Genomic DNA, 20,905 nt, shown 5'->3' with positions numbered 1-20,905 from the left:
ATCTTCCAGAGTAGTTGCACCACTTTATATTCCAACAGTGAATAACTGTGCCTCTTTCTCCACATCCTCTCCAGCACTTGTAGTTTTCTGGTTTTTTGATAATGACCATTCTAGTGGGTGTGAGATGACAACTCATTGTGGTTTTTATTTGCATTTCCCTAATAGCCAGTGAAATTGAGCATCTTTTCATGTGTTTTTGAGCTTTTTGTATTTCTTCTTTGGAAAACTGTCCATCTGTGTCTTTTTCCCATTTTAAAATTGGGTTTTTTTTCTCCTTGTTGAATTGTGGGGTCTCTTTATATATTCTCTATATCAAGCTCTTAGTTGAAATCTGGTTTCCAAATACTGTCTCTCATTGCATAGATCATCTTTTTATGTCTCTGACAAAGTCCTTTGATGCACAAAAGTGTTCAATTTTGAGGAGATCCCATTTTTTAAAATTCTTTCATTGTTTATGTTTTGGGTGTAATGCCTAAGAAATCACCTCCTATGACAAGTTCTTTAAGATATTTCCCTGCATTTTATTCTGAAAGTTTTATGATCTTTTATGAGGATAGGGGTCCTCTTTCATTCTTTTGGATATGGATATCCCATTCTCCAAGCACCATTATTGAAGAGGCTGTTCTGTCCCAGTTGAGTTAACTTGATTGCCTTATCAAAGATCAACTATCAGTAGATGTGTCTATTTATATACCCTCGTTTCAAGTCCATTGATCAGTATACTTATCTTTATGCCAGTACCATTCTGTTTTGACCACTGTAGCTTTGCAATATGCTTTAAAGTCAGGTAGTGTGAGACCTTCCACTTCTTTCCTCTTTTTCAAGACATTTTTAGCTATTTGGGCACCCTGCCTTTCCAAATAAATTTGGTTATTGGTTTTGCTTTTTCTGAAAAGTAAGTTGTTAGGATTTTAATTTGTATTGCATTGAATCTATAAATCAATTTGGGTAGACTTTCTATCTTAACTATATTTTTTATCTTACTTCTTTTTCTTGTCTACTTGCTCTACCTAAAACTTCCAGCACAATGTTGAATAACAGTGACAGTGGACATCCTTGTCTTTTTGTGATCTTAATAGGAAAGATTTAAGTCTTTATCCATTGAGTATGATGCTATATATGGGTTTTTCATATATCCCCATTATCATGTTGAGGAAGTTCCCTTCTATCCATATCCTTTTAAATGTTTTCATCAGTAAAGTACTTTGAATTTTGTCAAATGCCTTTTCTGAAACAAGATGATCAAGTGGTTTTTCTGCTTTGATTTATTGATGTGGTCGTTTGCATTAATTGATTATCTTGTGTTTGAACCAGCCTTGCATACTTTGAATAATTCCCACTTGGTCATAGTATATTTCTGTTAATGTGCTTCTGGATTTGATTGGTGGGTATTCTGTAGAGGATCTTTGCATCTGTATTCATTAAAGTGATTCATCGGTATCTTCTTTTCTTGTAGTATCTTTGTCTGGCTTTGATATTAGGGTGATGTTGGTTTCATAGAATGAGTTAGATGGCTTTTCCTCCTCTTCAATTTTTTGAAGAGTTTAAGCAGGATTGGCACTAATTTTTTCTTTAATGCTTGGTAGAATTCACACATGAAGCCACCTGATTATGGACTTTTCTTTCTTGGGAGTTTCTTGATGACTTATTCAATCTCTTTACTTGTGATGGGTTTGCTGAGGTCTTCTATTTCTTCTTAAGTCAGTGTTGGTAGTCCATGCTTTTTAGGAAGTTGTCTATTTTGTCTACATTATTGAGTTTATTAGCATATAGTTACTCTTAGTATTCTCTTATTGCTTTTATTTCTGTGAGGTCAGTGGTTATGTCCCCTCTCCCATTTCTGATTTTATTTATTTGTATCCTCTCTTTCTTTTTGTCAGCCTAGCTAAGGTTTCATCCATTTTGTTGACTCTCAAAGAACCAACTTTTGGTTTTGCTGATTTTCTCTATTGTTTCCATGGCCTCAATTTTATTTATTTATACTCTACTTTCTTATTTCTTCTGTTTGCCTTGGGATGAGTTTACTGTTCTTTCTCTGTTTACTTCAGGTGAACAGTTAATTTCTCGATTTTTGCTCTTTCTTCTTTTTTAATATAGGTATTTAAGGCAATAAATTCCACTCTCAGTACCATCTGTGCTGTATCCCATAAGTTTGATATGTTGTGTTTTCATTTTCCTTTGCCTCGAGATATTTACTGATTTCTCTTATAATTTCTTTGTTGACTCACTGGTTTGAGTGTGCTTAGCCTCCATATTTTTGTGAGTTTTCCCGTCTTGCACCTGTTCGTGATTTCCAGCTTCATCCGTTATGATCCAAAAAATGTTTGCACATTTTTTGTCTTTTTAAATTTATTGAGACTTGCTTTGTGATCTAACATATGGTCTATCCTAGAGAATGAACAATGAGCACTTGAGAAAAATGTGTATCTTGCTTTTATGGGGTATAATGTTTTGTAAATGACTGTTATGTCTAGTTCATTTATCCTACTATTCAAAAATTTCTATTTTCTTGTTGATCCCCTGTCTAGATGTTCTATCCATTGATGACAGCAGTATATTGAAATCACCAACTATTTTTGAAGAGCTTTCTACTTCTCACTTCAGTGTTGTCAGTGCATGCCTTATGTATGTAGGTACATTCTGGCTTGATGCATTGTTATATCTTCTTGATGAATTGTTTCTTTTATTAATACATAGTGTCCTTCTTTGTCTCTTTTAATTGTTTTTTATTTGAAGTCTCGTTTTCCTGATATTAATATAGCTACCCCCACTCTTATCTAGTGGTTGTTTTAATAAAATATATCTTCCCAACTTTTCACTTGCAATCGATTTTTGTCCTTCAGTCTAAAGTGAGCCTCTTATAAACAGTACATAGATGGGCCCTGGGTTTTTTGGTAGGTGCATGGTCCAAGAATCGAACCTGGGTCTTCCGCATGGAAGGCAGGCATTCTAACCACTGAACACCCGTGCACCCGGGTCCTGTTTTTAAATCTATTCCACCAGTCTATTTCTTTTGATTGGGAAGTTTAATCCATTAATACTAATGTTATTACTGTAAAGGTAGTACTTCCTTCTTCCACTTTGTTTTTTTGAATGTTATATGTCATATCTTATTTTTCTCTCTTTTTACTCTTACTGACAATCCTTATTTCTTCACTCTTCTTCAAACCTCTCTTTCTTGTCTTTTCCTATCTATATGTAGGAAAAAGTATCTCCATGTAGGAAAAGTATAGTAAAATTTCTTGTAAAGCAAGTCTCTTGTTCACAAACTCTCTTAGGGTCTGTCTGAAAATCTTTTAAACTCTCCCTCATTTTGAAGGACTATTTTTCTGGTTATAGAATTCATGGTTGGCAGTTTTCCCCTTTCTGTATCTTAAATATATCATATTACTGTCTTCTTGCCTGCATGGTTTGTGATGAGAAATCTACATGTTGTCTTATCAAGCTTCCCTTGTTTGTGATGGATCACTTTTCTCTTGCCACTTTCAGAATTTTCTCTTTGACATTCAACAATCTGATTAGAAAGCATCTTCCAGTAGTTATATGCAGAGCTATGCTGTTGAGGTACACTATGCTTCTTTGATCTGTAATTTTATGTCTTTCATAAGAGTTGGGAAATTTTCAGTGATTACTTCCTCCATTATTTTTTCTGTCCCCATTCTCTTGTTTTCTCCTCTGTGGCAACCATAACATGTATATTCATGCACTTCATGTTTTAATTGAATTCCCTGAAACTCTGCTCATATTTGTCCATTCTTTTCCCTATCTGTTCTTTTGTGTGTCGGATTTCAAATGTCTTGCACTTTAGTTCAGTAATCCTTTCTTCTGCCTCTTCAAATCTGCTGTTGTAATTCTCCATCGTGTGTTTCATCTTTTCCATTGCACCTTTCTTTCCCATATATACTGTCATTTGTTTTCAAGCTTTAGCATTCTTCTTTATTGTCACACAATGTTTTCTTTATATTTATTATCTCTTTTGCTATATCTTTCTTCAACTTGTTCATCTGATTTATCATGTCTGTTTCAACATCTTTGATTAGTTGTTTCAACTCCTGTATCTTGTTTGAAGTATTAGTTTGTTCCTTTGACTGGGCCACAGCTTTATTTTTCCTAGTATGACTTATCATTTTTACTGGTGTCTAGGTATCCAATTTCCTTAATTAGTTTATTCTGGATGCCATTTTCACTCTTTTACCTAGGGTGTTCTTGTCGGTTGGCTATGTTTTCTTTATCTTCTCTGGCATTCAGTTCCAATTATTCTAGACCTCTAGCCTAGGTTAGGTTTAACTGATCAGAATTTTTCAGCTTTTGTTTTTCCTGGTTCTTGTCCTGCCTAAATGGAATTTTCTTTTAGAGGATCCATCCCCGATATGATGGATCCCAATCAGATTTTCCCAGACCAGACAGGCCCAGGTCTCAGAAGGAGGGTACAATCAGTAATCAATTTCCCTGAGGATGAGACCTAGCAGGTGGTCAGTCTTTTCTGTGAGTTTTCTAGACTCTGTGCTTTTCCTATTCTGCCCAGCAGGTGGCACTTATCACCCCACAGCTCTCCTCTGGTATAAAGTGATATGGAGCCTTTAATTCTCAGAAGACGTTGCCTGGTGCGTGGTTGAGACAGCCTGAGATAGAAAGCAAGCTTAGGATGTGTCTGTTTTCCAGCCCTTGGTGTCTGAATTCTCTGAATGAAAGACACTACTTGAGCTGGGTTCTGCTTCCCCTCCTTTTCTTCTGGAAGATATTTCCTTTTGGGAAATATCTCCCTCAGTTGTTACTTTGTCTGTTAGACCTATCTTAACTCTGGTCGGTGCTGACAATTGAAAATGACTGATACTTTCTCTAATGAGCTACTTAGAACAGTTTAAAAAGAAAAAGAAAAAAGTGAAAAGAGTAAATAAGTAATCTCTTTTCAGAGCCAGTTCTCAGCCCCCAATGTCCATGAGTCAAGAGCTGGAGCTAGTACCTGACTCTGTGTACCTCTTTTATTGAGCCACACCCCTTTTTCAGTGTTCTGAGCATGGCCAACTCCAAAGCCTTCATTTTATGTTGTTGCTGTTTTCCCGTCAGCCTTACCTCCTCTCTGCCCAGAAAGACTTCAGGCTTCCTTTCCTGCTTCCTCTGGATTTATCTGTGCTTGGAGCTTGTATTCAGCAGTCCACATTTGTTAGTTAAAACTGCAATCAGAGCTTCTTTGAGACCTTATCTTGTTCCTAGTAGAGATGACTTCTTTTCTCCCCAGGGAAGTTTCTCAGCAGAGCCTGCCATGCCAGTGGAGGAGTGGTGCCAGCCTCCAAAGGTTGGTTTTTTTTCTTACAGTTCTGTGCTATGGTCTTAGCCCTTCCACCCATTTCAGACTGGTGCACAATTTGTGCCTGGTCATGGATATCCTCGCAGCAGTTGTTCCAGATCATTCTTGGCTATTTCCTAGATGCTTTAGAGGACTAGTTGAAGTCCAACCTCCCTATGCTGCCATCTTACCCTGCATCTTCCTTATGTCTTTCTTGGACTCCAGAAATTTAATTTTAACTAAAAGCAGTATTTTAGTTTCCAAGGCTACTCAAAGCAGATACCATGAAGTATACTGGCTTTAACAAAGGAAATTTATTAATTAATAAGCTTACAATTTTGAGGCTGAGAAAAATGTCCAAATCAAGGCATCTTTAAGGTGATGCTTTCTTCCTGAAGACAGGCTTTCAGGAGTCCTTGGCTCTTCTGCCACATGGCAAGACCCATGGTGGTATCTGCTGGCCTCTCCCTTCTCTTCCAGGCTTCTTGCTTCTGTGGCTTTCTCTCTTTTTGACTGAATTAGATTCTCTCATAAAGGACTCCGGTAAAAAGATTAAAACCTATCCTGGGCCATGCCTTACCTAAGTAACCTCATCAGAATGTCCTAGTTACAACAGGTTTACACCCACAGGAATGGATTAGCTCAACAACATGATTTCTTGGCACACGCACAGTTCCTAAACTACCACAAGTAGTATCTGAAGTTTAAATATGAAAAACTATGTGGAAGATTAGCGCTTCTCACACTATTATGTGTATATAAACCACCTGAGATTCTTGTAAAATGCATATTTTGATTCATATTTTTGTCTATGGAAGATCTTTAGGTGTTCCATCTCTAACAAACTCCCAGGTGTGCTGATGCTGCTAGTCCATGGGCCATAGTTTGAGTGGTAAAATGTTAGAGTCTCTTGACCATTTCTGGGTTAAAGAAACATTGAGATCCCACAAATAATTAATTGCTAATCTTTGAGTTTTGAAAGAAGGTCATTGCCGGTAGTGACCATGAGCAAAATAATAGTGGTCTATCTGAATTAATGATGCTGAAGCCAAAAATGAACTGCAGAGAAATTCAAGTCACAGAAAAATCATCCTCCCTATTTGTTTTATTCCCTAGGAAGTTAGGCTTATATTGCTTCTCACATCTCTAAGTGCTAAATAATTCATGTGACTGCTTCAAGGTAGCCTCCCACGACTCAAAGGAAGAGAATTGAATTGGGAACAGTAATAGTTAGAAATTTTGAGCTCCTAACCTAATTTAGCTGAACACTTTCTCAGTTATTTTTCTCTTGTTCTGGCCAAATCATTCCTGGTGATTTAAAAGCACCTTTATATATCCCCATAGACTCTTTCATTGTGGCCTGTGATTTTAAGCTCTGTGGTTTTAAAGACTTGACAGATAGATATTAGAGCCAATATTGAAATCTCAAGGTACCATGTGAGAGACCTTGAGATGTTTTGCCTAGGTTCATCCAAATGCTTTTTCCTACTTAACAAGTTTGGGCTAATGTGAATCCATCATAACAATAGTGATTCATAGTAAAAGCATCTGATCCAACAAAATTTAAAGGAATAATTTTGTTAGTTCACTTAATAATAATAAAATACGTCTTTTCCTTAGGAAAATTTAGCTCCTATAAGAACTGAAATTTTTCTACAGATGAATTCCACTCATTCTCTCTTAATTTTCTTTTAATAAATGCTCTTGAATATTAGAGGCTAGGAATTTGACCAAGCATCCACTGATTAGTGTAATGAGAAGGTTAGCACATTGCAAATTATATGTAAAGTTTTAAAGTAGACTGGAATAATCATCTTTGTGATTCAAATTGCTTTACAATGACACAAAAAGTTAGCCTTTGTTAATTCTTTTCTTTTCTGCCTCACAAGATTGCCATGCAGATCAAATAAGATACCCTTCGAAAGTGATCTGTAAAGTCTAAATGGTATTTCTGTCTTAAGTTGCTTCTTCCACCAATCCATTTTACATAAGACCACCTGTTTAATCTTCTAAAGCACTACTTTTTAAAAAATAAAACGAAAAACCTCCAATGCCCATCCCAACCTTCATCCAATGAATCAGGGTTGGCTTCTTTAGGCATTTAAGAAACATCATATTGCCATATTAGCCTTATTTCCATCTGGTTTCCTATTCTCATCTCATGTTCCAAGGCTACCAGGTTACAAAAGATCTCTCCTGAATAACCAGACCAAAGTTTCAATTGTTTCCTGAACATGTCTATCTAGTATCCCATCAGGACTATGATAGCTACATCCAGGTGTCAACTTGGCCCAGTGATGGTCTGTTGGCTGTGGGCTTAACTCATCAGCATCTGGATATCATCTATGGCTGATAATATCTACGGTCAAGGGGAGTGCCTTCCACAATGAGTGATATTTTAATCTAAACAGCTGGAGGAGTCAGTAGAGAGAATATCTCTCTTCACTTTGGCTGGCCAGCCTTTCCTAAGACCTTCATTGGAGTTGGAGTTGTGCATCCCCATGGTTGTGTGAAACACTTTTAGAGAGACTTATATTTATAGGTATCTCCTGTTTATTCTGTTTCCCTAGAAAACTCTGACTACTACAGGGACCCTGATATCAAACATGTCCAAACATAAGAGCATAAGCTTTTCCCACAAACATTATTTTTAAAAATCTATTTTCTTTATCCATTTAATTGCTTATGTCAGAAAATGAGGAATTTTTCTTTATCTGCACTTTTCCATGGAGCCTATCTCCAATTACTTACCTATATCCATTAATTCTATCAGATTTTCTCAGGTCTAATATCCTGTCCTTCTTTTACTGAATAAGTATTTATAAAGTTCCTGCTGTATATTGGTGTTGGCTGTTGGATCAGTTTTCTAATGCTGTTTTAACAAATTACCATGACTTGGTGATTTAAAACAATACATTTACTATATGATATTGTGAGCCATTGATTACACACCAAGCGTGGAATGTCATACGTTAAGAATGTTAGTGTTTGTATGTTGATTGGTTTTACTAATGAAAATTAAAAATTAAAATGCTGAAAAATATATATTTATTGTCTTGTGCTTCTCAAGGTCAGAAGCCCAAAATGGGTCTCCTCAAGCTAGAATCACTGTTGAAGGGGCTCTGTCTGCTCTGGAGGCTCTAGGGGAGAATCTACTTCCTTGTCTGACCCAGCTGTCAGAGGCTGCCATGTTCTCTGTCTCACGGCCCCTGACAACTTGAAAGCCAGCAATCACATCACTCTGACCTCTGCGTCTGTTGTCACATCTTCTCCTCTGGCTGGCACTCTTGTCTCCCCATTTTCTCTATAGGGACAGGTGTGATTACATTGGGCCTACCTGAATAATGCAGGATAATCTCCCCATCTCAAGATCCTTAACCTGCAAAGACCCTTTTGCTACATAAGATGACATATTCAAGGATTTTATAGATTAAGACACAGACATTTTTTTGAGGGGGGAACATTGTTCTGTCTACCATAGCAGAATTCCTAAGTAGTGGACATATAAGGTTAATATGAGGATGTAGTCTCCATCCTCATAAAAATAAAAAATAAAGTAGCCAAATGAGTAGGCAACTATATGCTATACTATGAAAATATTATGAAAACTGCATGAAACTTTGGGAGATCGGAGGTTTGGGGAAGAAATTATATCTAAGGCATATGATTAGATTCTATTTGAGGCTCTTGCTATATTTTAGGAGAGAATATGATGGCACCAAAATAAATTTGTTACAGCAGATTCTAATAGCATATATAAGTCTGATTCTTTCATATATACAATGGTAAGTTGACCGGTTTAATACACATATTGGTTCTACTCAAAAGATACATATACGAGTAATGTGTATGTAATATTCATATCTATAACATTTTTGTATATGTCAAGTACCATTCAACAGATATATGAGATAGAACTACCATTTGTGTGCAAGGTACTTTTGTAGGGGCAAAAAGAAAAGTGAAACCAGGAATGGATTCTGCCCTCCAGGAGCTTACATTCTAGAAGAAACATAAGACATGGGCATGAATATTCAGACAAATGCAAAGCAGAAAGAGATCACCATTACAAGAGATATTCAGATATAGTATTATGTTTATTCAGAGCTGAAAGGGAAAATTTTCAGCCTAGACAAAGCAGGGAAGACTTCACAAATGAGGTTTGATTTGAGATGGTATTTCTAAGGATAAGTGGACATGCTTTGGTAATGTTGGTGAGGAGAAAAAAGAACATAAAAGTTACATATCTCCACGCTGTTCTTGGGTAGAGGAGAAACTTTCCTGTTGGCTGTCTCTGAGTCCTTAAAACAGCAGTTGAAGTGATGTGAATTCATTACAACTTCACCTATACCAAAAGAATTAGTCATGTACTTCTATTGCTTCTACCTAGTCTTCAGAAGGATTTCTGCTGCAATGCTGTAAGGGAAATAAATCACATACTTCCTTGTTAGAATGGGAAAGATGAAATTCACAAGGGGAGAAAAAACACTACTACTGAACATTTTCTAGAGAAAACAAAGAAAAGTTTGTAACTTTCAGAAATTAGCTCACAATAATTTATTCAGTATAGATTAAGCCCAATTCTTTGCAAAGCTCTGTGATAGATGATGTGGAGAGTACAAAGATTTAAGACACGGTCCCTAATTTCAATCTACCTATTGTGGGAGGGAAAATGGAGATTGAGAACACCACAAAGCAGTGTGTGATTCATGCTTCATGTTCAATATATGAATATGAATCAGATCAGTTATAGATTGTGTGATCTGGGAATGCTCATGAAAGAAACAACACCTGAGTATTGCCTGGATGGGTAGGATTATAATAGACCAAGGCCCTTTTGGAGAGTAGAAGGGAAGGAAAATTGGTAGGGATGAAACTCAGGCAAAAAAAAAAAAAAAAAAAAAACCCAAGAAAAATCAAGGAGGTAGTAAAGTCAAGACATTTTCCCTCCAATTATCAACTGATGTACAGGAAATAAGATAGTCTTTGATCACAAAGAGTTACAGCCTTAGGAAGTTACAGAGAAGCAGACAATTAAAATGAAGTGTGATTTATATGTGGCAGAGCTTCGTTCTTACTAATTTGCCCTCCCTTCTACTCTACAGAAGTGTCTGGGTCTATTATAATTGTAATTATTCTTCCAGGTCAGACTCAGGTGTTACCTATTTGGTGAGCATTTTCCAATCATATCTACTATACTTGATCTGAATTCCCACTATTCTGTGTACAAACCATGTAGCACGAATCACACGTTGCCTTTTTACTCAATCCAGGAGCCACATAGACCAGAGAGGCCAACCAGAGGAGGTGCCATTTGAGTTAAGTCAGAAGGGATGTCTTTGAGTTGGCCAAGCAAAGGGTGGAAGAGTCTGTGCAAAGACCCAAGCAGACCGACTGAGAGCACGATGCATTCAAGGGACAGCATGAAGTCCCTTTATAGCTTTAGTCCAGGCTACACTGGAGGAAGATCAGAGAAGCGTATAGTGGTAAATAGCTGATTGGGCATATAGGCTTTGGAGACTAGACAGGAGGCTCTTCTAACAATCCAAGTCAGAAGAGTTGAGGATCAAAACTATAAAATGTCAGTGGTGATTTATAAAGAGAACAATACAGATGAGATAGAAATGGGACATATGGGAAAGAGGTGCCTAGAGACCTAGACCAATTGGCAGGAGTTTAACCATGGGAGGTCTCTGTGAATCGCTGCTACAAAAAAGAGGATCAAAACACCAAGGGTAAAGCCAAAGATGCAAGATGAGAAAGACTAGATGGTACATCCAAGAAGAAAGAACAACAAAATTAGGAGAAGAAAGGGTTGTTGAAGGAAGAAGAAATGAAGGAGGAGCTCAGGAAGCAGTGGACTTGCAATGAGATGTTCTTTTGGTATAGAGGCGAGACAAAATTGGGGGGGGGGGTTGCCTTTTTAGTACAGTCACCTTAGCTGGGAAAAGTAATTTAATGTATCTTTTAATTTAATGTACAGAAGAAAAGTTAGATGATTTGGCCAAGGTCTGTAAGGCTCAATTCTTAGCAGAAAAACATTTCACGCACCTCAAATCACCTCACCCATTGACTGTACTTCTGGTCTACATAGCAGAGAGATTGGGGCATGAAACTTCCCGGTAAATGAGCATAGTTGGCTCCATGCTAAATGTCTATAAAGATTTAGTTTTACAATTCTTGGTTATTGGTGAGAAGAAGAACTTTTGGATTTAGCACAAGTAAAGAAGAGGTAGTTTAACATGGGATTTGAATTGTGGAAAATTTAAGAGAAAATTGACGATATTGACTCCTATTGATGAATATTATCTTGATAACTACATCTTCCCTCCTGAGGTGTTTCTCAGTAATGATTCCTTCAGTCTTAGCTCTTGTTTCAGTAACCTTCAATCTTTTCCTATGGTTTTACAGCCCTCAAAATAAACATATATGTTTATTATTCAAGGAACCTAATGGTTGCCAAAAAATAAAAAACAACCTATGCTTCTACCTCCTTCACACATCTTTTCACTTCACTTGAACTGTCTAGTTATCCCCTCATTCTCTCTCACCCCCACACCATTCTCCAAAAATGTTTAATTGAAAATTGGGCACACATTGATATGTTGTTTTGTCTCCAAAATATTTTGTAGACCTTGGGAAGAGTGGCAAGCTGGTATAGACCTAAGATGTATGAATATTTGCTACATATGCTTAGACCATGAATGGAAAGGTTTCTCTCTCCACACTCTAGCCCACACAATACTCAATGACCCTTTTCTTACTTTTAAAAACAGGCCAGCTTCATGGCATGAGTTCATTCATCTCTGTAAAAGCTTTTGCAGAAATCTGCACAAAATTAGTTTCCATTAGATACTCTTCCTCTCTAATGTTAGAGCCTTTTATTATTTCCTTTTAGCCTTTTTTTTTTAATACAACTGTTCCTAGGGACAAGGTTTAGAATAAAATTTATAGAAACGTGATATAGCAAAGTGTGGGCCCCAAGAATCAACATCAAAATGATGACCAAAGAATCAGAGGTGCAGGAGAGGTCTCAGGAAATGAGTGAAGAAACTAGACAAATATTTAAGTTAGATATTTCTAACAGCAGGAAAAAAAGAGATCAGAGAACTGTCTATTCTATTGCTGTATAATCGGGGAAAAACCCAAAACCACTTAGTAGCGAGTCTTGAAGACACTGAAACCACCTCTTTCTTCTTTAAAATATCCTGTGTGGTGCAAAGCCCTGGTAATTTTATGGCGCATCTATCAGGCATTTGGTTTAGGTCTGTAAATCCAGGGGCATGTGAGTGTATACTGTTCTTGTTTTTCCCTGACTCCGTTAGATCAAAATCCTTATTCATCATAATTCTTTTATTGCCATTGATTTTCTTTTGATTACAAGACTTGGCAAACATTTTAGTATTGGGTGGCAGTTTAAAAAATGGTCTGTAGATATGAATATACTTCATAACTCAAAGCCCCGTGAGAACCCATGCGCAGACTGGGATTATAAACTGGAGGGGCTTCAATGGCTGAATAGTTTTTAAAATCCTTAGGCTAGCATTTGGAAATGGCTGTCACTTACAAAGAGGGCAGGCAAGTTTCAGTCATTGGCATGCAAGAAGTCAGAGAGAGGTATAATAATCCACATGTGATTTGGCTGTCATCTTTCTCCTTTACAATCTTTGTAGAATTTACTGGCTGAAAATAAAATGTTTTCAGCTCAATGATAACACACAATCCATTTTGCTCAGATCTGAATTATACTTAAATCTTCTTTGGGGAAAAAATAAAGTTAATCCTTGTTTCGGTTTGTTAACCTGCTGGAATGCAATATACGAGAAATGAAATGGCTTTTATAAAAGAAATTTATCACGTTACAAGTTTACAGTTCTAAATCCATGAAAATGTCCAAATTAAGGCACCAACAAGGGTTACCTTCACTCCAGAAAGGCTGATGCTATCCTCTGACAGCTGGAGAGGCATGTGGCTGACATCTGTAGGTCCCTTGCTCCTAGGTTCTTTTGCTTTCAACCTCTGTTTCTGTGGGGGGTCCTCATTTGGCTTCTGTGGGCCTTCACTTAGCTCCTCTGAGACACAGCTCTGGGTTCTGGCTTGCTTAGCATCTTATGGAAAGGTTCATGGCGACCTCTACTGGGCTCTGCCCGTGTCTAGTAGCACTCTAAGCATCTCCAAACATCCGTGCTTCTGTCAGCTGTGAAGCAACTGTTCTCCGAGTGTCTGCATCTGAGGTTTTTCCAAAATGCCTCCCCTTTTAAAGGACTCTAGTAACTAATCAAGACCCACCTTGAATGGGTGGAGTCCCATCAAAAGGTCACCCCCACTGGTTGCATCACAGCTCTGTGGAAATAATCTAATCAAACGTTTCTGCCCTGCAGTGTTGAATCAGGATTAAAAGGAAACCACAAGACTGGATCAGGATTAAAAATCAGCTTTTCTCGGTTACAAAAGAGTTTCAAACAGGCACAATCCTCTCCCTAAAATATCAAGGTTAATTTCAGATGTCCAAAGATCTAAGTATAAGCAATGAAGTTATAAACATAAAGAAAATTTGAGTTACTTAAAACAAAATTTTTAATGAAGAAGTTCTTTCTAAGTAAGACATAAAACCTACAAAATATAAAGGAAATATTGATACATTTGAATAACAAAAGGAAAACATTCTGCCCAGCACAAAATAACTAAAATTTAAAGAAAAGTTGAGCAAAACTGTTTACAACGTATGTGACAAAAGAACTTATTCTATTTATCTAAAGAGTTCTTCTAATTCCATAAGACGCGACTAATAACCAAATAGAAAAAAATATAAAAAAGAAATGAATAGGTATTTAATATAAAAAGAAAACAATGGGTTATTATAGGCACAATAAAAAATTAACTTTAATTTAAAAATATAAATTAATACAATAGTGATATTTCATGTATATTAAAATGCAAATGATAAAAAATTAGGAATCACATTTTTAACCAGAGTGTTGGAAAACAGGTACTCACATACGCAGTTGGTGGGGTGTAAATTTGTAAATCATTTTTGAAAACGGATAGTAAAAATACGCAAATAGTAAAAAAAAAGGTGAAAATATCCTTTGATTCAGGCTTTTCATTTGTAAGAATGCCACTTAAGTGTGCCTTCACTTATATGCACAAATAAACATTCAAGGATTGCATTCCATTTCTTATAATCCTTTGTGTTTTTCTCCCCATTAACACTGAGCAATTTTGGTTGTTGCTTAGTTTTCTAAAGACTATCCCTGGCACTCTTCATCCCACATTCAGCAAGAGAATTGTAAGAGCCGTACAGATTGTACTCTGTTTCCATTCCAAACACATCAGATAGTCAATCAGTTTTGTTTTTGTTTTGCGTTCTCCTATGAGAGTCCCCCGATTTTTGGCTCTGTGCTGAGCTGGGTGTTCTCTTGCCTCCTAAGCAGTGGTCCTAGATTGTCCCTTGATTTCTCTCTTGGATTGGATTCGGTGTTTACCAAATACCATATTTTCCTGGACTGATACACTGGAGTAATATTTTGTTTGGATATACAGTTCTAGATTGAACATAATTTTCTCTGACATTGCGAAGGCATCTATTCTTGCTTCCCATGCTGACGTTGAGAACCCCTCTTTTCTCCTCTCTATCTCTGGAAGCTTCAGAACTTTTGATCTGATATTTTGGCATTTTACAGCATGTCTTGATGGGGTACTTTTTCCATTCATCATACTGAGCAACTGGTGCACTTTCAATTAATAAATGCAATTTTCATGTATTATTTATTTTATTAAGATCCTTCTTATTCTACTGTAAAATATAACAGAAGTACAGAATATCTCATGAAGCAATGCATGGCTTAATACAAATTATATGGAAAAAATAAGGCCCAGATTAAGAAATGGAATTTTGGAAGCCAGCTCCTCTCAGACCACACCTTTTAATTCTCAAAAATAAACATGATTTCAGAACTTGTAATTATTACCATGCTTTTCTTTATCTTTTTATCATCTAAGTGTACTTCCATAAACAATATTGTTTTTTCAAAAAAAGTTTTTGTAAATTTCTTTTAATTTACATGTTTTCCCACCATATTTTTTCTTCTAATTATTTTGAAGAAACCTGACAATTTAACTGGTAAAATTTCCTACAGTCTGGATTTTGCCGATTTTTATCTCCATGATATATTTTAAAGTCTCCTTTGGCCTATGTAGTCAATGTAAATTGATAGTTGGACCTACAGACTTCATCAGATAAAGAGGCTTGTTTTTCAGTGCAAAACTTCTTCACAGCTGGTGTTGTATACTTTCAACAGGAAAGTAAATAAAACTGGTCATTTTTATTTTTGTGTTGCTACCAGCCGTCAGTGAGAAAGGGTGATATTCTAGTGCAATCATTTCTTGTTTTATTAGTTGAAGTACTTCTATGAAGAGTAACTTCCCTCATTTACAATTTGATACCTGGCTATACAGTTCATTAGGGAATGATAGGCCAAATACTATAGTCTTTTCCCTTTTTCTGTTTTCAAAATTATGAGTTCGATTCTAATCATATTCCGTTTCCTTTTTAATCATTATTAACCTACGGATAACAATTTATTTCAATCAATTGAAATTATTACCTTATTAATGTGCAAATCATCCCATCTTTGGATAGTGGGAGCTTCCTCAGGTTTCTTAAGCTCTTTTGATACAACCCCGCAGTCTTTGTATGACAAAGTGTTCCCATTTCATCTTGTGTGGTTTGTGCCCCAGACCTGTGTGTGTGTGTGTGTGTGTGTGTGTGTGTGTGTTGAAGTGGGGAATACTATTTCAAGGCTACAATCTGGGTCTTAGAGATGCTCATTGCTATTGGCTTTGTCGTGTTTGCATAACATTTTTAATGTTATGCTAAAAAAAGTGTTCATTCTGGTACTTCCACTTTAAATTCCAAAGCACAGCGTTTTTACTTAGCCTCTTCTATCCTGCATCACACTGTCTTTTCTTTCCTATCAAGATAGCTGTTTTTCAAGAACTACTGGAAGGGATAGAATTAGCATATGACAATATTACTAATTTGTTTTTTCCCACATTATATACGTAACAGTTTCGGACGGCGGGCGGGATTATTGTTACCATAATTAGATGATTATTGAAATTAATTAACTGTTCTAAATATGTTTCCCTATTCTCGTCCCATTTTTTTATAGTTGTACTGTGTCTGCATTGCCAAAGCACATAGCCATTCTATAATGCACTCTACGCCATGTAACCTCCATGCGTTTGGCCCTAGTTTCTGATTACATAGATACTTAGGACTCATTATCAGTTCTTACACCAATGTCACTTTTCCATTTGTCTGCAGCTCATTCTCCAGTAAATTTCCCTGAAAGTATCCACAGGAAAAAATTCCTGAATTCATGTATGTTAACAAGAACCTATCCATACCCTTACTCCTTGCATGTTGAGAACAGTTAATTAATGGCTGGCTATAAAATCATTGACCCATATTCTTTTTCCTTGAGCATCTTACCTATGCTATTTCATTTTCTTCTTGCATAAGCATTGTTGAAAAGTCCGATAATGGTCTATTTTTCTTTTCATTATGGGACTTGATATTTTTACCTAGATACAAATACCCAAAGGATTTTTTCTTTGATATTCCTTAAAATTTGATAATTTTACTAGAATGTTTTAAATCAATTTTCTCAGCTATTTATGTGTCCTTAAAATGCAATTTCAAATATTTCTCTTACACTTTGAGAAAGCTTTCTTGAATGATAGCATTTTGCATTTGTTTGTTTCCTTGTTTTTTCTTTGAGAATTCCAAATACACGTAAGCTGCATTTTCTTTATTTTCTTACTTGTCATTTACTTTTGAATTATATTTCTCTTTTCTTCCCTCCCTTCCTCTTTTTCCCCTTCCCTCCATCTCTCTTCTTCTCTACATCTCTACTCCTCTCTTTCCTTCCCTCCTTCCTTTCCTACCTTCCTTTCATCCTTCTTTCCTACCTGCCTTCTTTTCTTCCTTTTCTCTTTCTCTTATTTTTCTTTCTTTCTGTTTGGATTTCTTCTTGTATAATTTCTGGCTCTTTATAGGCATTTTCTATATCTCTTAAAGCATCCTTTAGTTTTGTATTATTTTACTTTAATTTTCATTTTAAAATTAATTTTGTTTTCTTTATAATTTTTTTTGAGTTCTATCACAACATCTTTTAACTTTTCTAATTCTGAATTACATTATTATTTTTAAGATTTTATTATTTTCTTAATGTCCTATAGTTTATCTAATTTTTATGTTCCAAAAATTGTTAGAGTTTTTTATCTGCTGGTATCATCGCTTCTGTTCTTGTCCTCATGGATTTATATATATTTTTATTCTTTTTTATATTTTTGTGAGGATTAGAGAGGAGAAAGAAGACGTATTTCCATTCCATAAGGTTTAATTGGTGCCATTTTTCTTGTGAATTGTTTGTCTTTTTCTTATTGATAGGATTTTTCTATCCAACTCACTAATACTTCATTGCTTAGATGTGTGCAGATAAATACATTCAGTTCGTGCTTTTATCGTCAATTTTTGATCTTATTATTTGATGTAGTAAATTTTAAATTTTAACTTCTCACTATTTTCCTATGACTTAGGCCTTTTTGTGTTTTGTTTAATAAAGTCTTCCTTACTTTGAGGACATGACAGTCTTTTTTCCTAGATGTTCTTCTAAAAACTATTAAATTTTGCTTTTCACATTTATATCTTTAATACATCTTGGATTGACTTTTGTGCATGGATTGAGGTACATGGCCTTCCACTGAAGGCCAGCCCTAAAGTAGTTCTCCTATGTGCCTAGCCATTTTTGGCTTAAGAGTCTATTCTTCCCTTGTAATTCGAAATGCCACTCTAGAATATACCAAATCTCTCCTTTTCCATTGTTCTGTTATAGGTTCTCTGTTATGCTCCATTCATCCCTCTCTGTACCAATGCCATGCTTTTTTAATTATCATAGATTTATAATAATGACTCTTGGAGTAGTTGCTTCTTATTCTGTTCCTTTAAAATGGTCTTTGCTGTTTTTGGAATTTTACCCATTTAAGGTCTGTAGAAAAACAAGTTTGATTAGAATGACATTGGATTTATGGATAACTTAGCACCTTAACTTATTTACTTGAATTTTCTCCAGAAATCAGACATACAGTGTCTGATTTCTGTGTATACCCAGATGAGTTAAAACTAAAATATGTACATATAGTACTTTCCACCTATATACCTATACGCACACCTTTGAAAACATTTGTACATAATGTAATATTTGTAGAAATATATATACAAATTGTTAACAGTGAATGGCTCTGGCGGAAGAGACTAAGGGAGTGGGAGCTGAAGGGGGAGGGGTTTTTACTTTTCACTGCAAAATGTTGTATCCTATTTCAATTGTTTATCTGCAAAATATTGTATCCTACTTCAATTGCTTATCTTATACATGTGTTACTTTTTCTATTAAAAATTCTGTTTGAAGACGGTACTTGATTAATCTGAATGAACATCTTAATTATGACAGGCAATTGGTGTAAGAATTGGGAAAATAAAATGACAGTGGAAGGATCATATTCTTTTTTCCATGATATCTTTGACCATTTTTTATAAATGATCAAAGTACCAGCAACTCATAAATTCCTGAATAGAAGATCTAGGGTAGTTATTTCAATTTTCTTAATAAGGATGAAAATGATGTCATTCAAATATTTATGATACGAAAAAATATATTCTGAAAAGGCAACTAATCATGCCTCTTTTGTTATCTGTGTAAATAAGATGAAGAATTAATCAGCCAACTGCTAGTCAACTGCTAGTAATGTTGATAAAAAAAAGCCACACTTTATTCACTTTTTTTAATCCCCAATGAGTTGCTCAGTGACTCATGCATGATAGGTCCCTAATACACGTCTTTTACATAATAAATTAATGACTAAATGCACATAAAACATTGTTTAACAGATATTTGGGGGGAAGTTTGCAGTGGTTTGCTATGGTGCGTGACAGAACCTAGAATGTGGTGCATGCTCAGTGCTTGTCAGCTATTCTTCTATATACTACACATACCATCCCCATCACTAGGACTCCAGATCATGGTTCTCCACCGGACTCTGTGTAGCGTTTCTGCTAACGACTTGGGTGAAGACAGAAAGGTACTTATAGGCTGGGACAATGTGCAGAATCTAACGAGGCTAAATTTCAAACTGTCCAGTATCATGAACATGGGGTCAAACCCAAATGATCAAGGAGGATGAAGGCAGAAATTTCTTGATGGTAGCACAGGTAGAAGTTCCTTAAGGAGTTTTAATAGGGAGTATTAACCTGAATTAGCAGAGTGTCTGGGGCCACTAAAAGAGGTGATCCTATCATGAGTCGTATTAAAGGAAACAGTTTCTACAGCGGAAGAGTTGATAATGATGATCTATTGAGCAGAGGACCCCCTACACTTGAGGCGTTTGTTATGTTCAATCTAGACATCACGCTTTCTGAGAAATCCAGGCGTGGAGGCGTGTTCAAAAAACAGTGACCAGAATGGTGGAAAGACTGAGCTATTTCTTCCTGAAAATGGGAATGTTCGGTATTAGGAAAATAAGACTCATGGAGGATATGATAGCTATCTTCAAATTTTTGAAGAGCAGTCAGGTGATGGAGACCTTTCTTTATGACCCTCAAAAGAAAAATTTAGAATAATAAGTCAAAATAAGGAAGAAATTCCAAACATTCAAATTGTAGTCGGTTGCTTTAGAACTTCAGATCCACGGCAGGGTGCAATGGTAGGGCTTGAGAGTGGGATTATGGTAGAAGGTTAGGAATCAGTTAAGTGGTTGGACCAGATAAGCATTAAATTGGAAATTTCAGTTTCCATGAGTTATTTCTGGCATAATATAGTGTGACTTCAAATAGGGCTGTATTTGTGATTGAAAAGGATTGTAACACACCCACCTTTATTGATGGCCTTGGTCAACATAACTCAACCAATGTTTCTGAAAACTTAACAAATGCTGCTTTATGTTTACTATTTTGAGAAATATAAAATAGATAAAACAAAATATTGTGCAATTATTTGTTACAGTAGATGGCATAAATTACTACCTGAATCAATCCAAGTGTTCGAACCTACACCAAACTTGGCACTAGTTAAATGTAATTAATTATATATTTATCAGAGTTGGCCCACGTGTCAGACACAGAAAATTGGCTGGTACATGGTGGACTACAAATGTGAGTGAATGAATGACCATAATTTCTCTCATTGCTTAATTGTTATTCACTAGCTTTAAGTAGCCAGAGGAACAAAGGAAGCGAATTCCAAAGGGAGTGCTTAGCTAAATCACTATATAAGACTTCCCTTCCTGCCAAACTCCATACACTTGGAGAAGATGTAAATGGTAATGGGAGAGGTCACGAAAATAGAAGCTGCAGTAACTGGTGGAAAGATCCTCTCTGGTGCAGATGGAGGAAGCCCTGAGAGTGAAGTTGTACATTTGCAGGGGAGAGATAGAGAAGATGTTTTCACTGAGTATTCAAGGCATTTTTTTAAGACTGGGTCTGTAGCAAGTATTTCAGATTATAGCACTTCATTGATGAATACCATTTTCATATGCATATTTTAGAGCAAATATTTG

This window comes from Tamandua tetradactyla, chromosome 5, assembly GCF_023851605.1.
Source record: "Tamandua tetradactyla isolate mTamTet1 chromosome 5, mTamTet1.pri, whole genome shotgun sequence".
Taxonomy (NCBI): Eukaryota; Metazoa; Chordata; class Mammalia; order Pilosa; family Myrmecophagidae; genus Tamandua; species Tamandua tetradactyla.
The sequence above is the reverse complement of the archived record's forward strand: the minus strand, read 5'-3'. Positions refer to the sequence as shown.